Below are 1,343 nucleotides of genomic sequence, written 5' to 3' on the forward strand. Positions count from 1 at the left end.
GAGGGGCTCGGATAAGATGGATGTTTTGTTTGACTTCTTTGATGTCCTGAATTTTCTGTAGCTCTTTATTTTTCTTCAATCTGTTCATTATAAATTTGGCTTGGCGTTTCTGTTTGATCTCTGCAACTCTCTTCATTGCATCAATAGTTTTATTCCATAGCTCTCTCTGGTATTTGATAGGTTCATTTCTACGTTTTTCAAATTCAAATGAATTATCCACTGTAAGCTCTTTACCAGCTGCTTTCCGGAAGGCTTTGGTCCACCTGACCTTGCGAGGATTGCGCTTCTTTTTAAAGTTTTTATGACATTTGGATTTACAAAACCTGAACACCTTGCAGTCGTTGCGGACGAACATCATGCCGTGGCCAGGGTAGACTGGCCCCGAACAGAAATAACACTTCTCGATACGCATGTTGAACCCGCGTGGGTCCCCACCGACCAAACGCCAAGCTTGAGAGGAAGTCAAGAGGAAATTTCTTGATAGGAAAAGACATAACACGTGAGAAAAGTTTATGAAGGAAAAGTACGCGGTCTCCTTGTGTGTGCCTGTGTTGGTGTGCTGGTCTGGGTAATTTTCCACTTCAGACAAAGATTAACCCATAGGATTCTTTTGAATTTCACATGCTTACATATTCAGAAATACTCCTGTATACATTTACATCATTATAATTTACAGTATATGATGTGGCACAAGTCTCAAACAAACCAAGAACTCTTCTTCCTCATATTGTAGAATGGTTGTAGTCTCTGGACCTTACTATCTAAAATGCTTGAATGTGTTGTTTTTCTTTTAAAGTACGTAATAAAGACAACTGTCACGGTTTGGGTAGCAACTGGGGAGGCATTGGGGAAAGGATTTAGGGGAGAGGAGATATGTATGGTTCTTCCCCTGGATCTGCTCTTAAAAATATTCCTTGACACCTACTGTGTTATTTTCCTTCAATAAAATAAAGGATTGACATTCACGAGGAATAACCTTAAAGGTATTATGATTTGGAGACCCCCTATGCATAGCTGATCTGTCCTGTTTTGACGTAAGTCACTTTACCATGCTTGTTCATTTCGTCATGCTGTATCTTAGCCACACACAGGGATGTCCTAGGGGCACTACTGAGCAGCCGTCATGTAATTACAGTTTCTCCATGTCTAGATAAATAGGAAAGAGTGTTGAGTGGAACTCACCAAATGTGTACCATTAAACAATATAAAGCAAATAAACAGAGTAGGAAGAGTGTAAGTTTTAGAGTCAGAAAAAGACCTAGGTTTGAATTTTACTCTCTTCCTTAATAGTTATTGATACCTAGTCAAATTACATAATTTTATTATGCCTCAGTTTCCTCAGC

The 1,343-nt window shown here is 39.2% G+C and overlaps 1 pseudogene across 1 annotated transcript; it reads right to left on the reverse strand.

The window, feature by feature from the left end:
- Window positions 1-4: 4 nt before the first annotated feature.
- On the reverse strand, window positions 5-469 carry LOC105809440 (annotated as a pseudogene). The gene has a single exon (XR_001137439.1). The product of XR_001137439.1 is annotated as a probable ribosome biogenesis protein RLP24 pseudogene (transcript).
- Between the last annotated feature and the right edge of the window lie 874 nt (window positions 470-1,343).

The sequence above is a fragment of the Propithecus coquereli genome, unplaced genomic scaffold (assembly GCF_000956105.1).
Source record: "Propithecus coquereli isolate 6110/MARCELLA unplaced genomic scaffold, Pcoq_1.0 Scaffold194, whole genome shotgun sequence".
Classification (NCBI taxonomy): domain Eukaryota; kingdom Metazoa; phylum Chordata; class Mammalia; order Primates; family Indriidae; genus Propithecus; species Propithecus coquereli.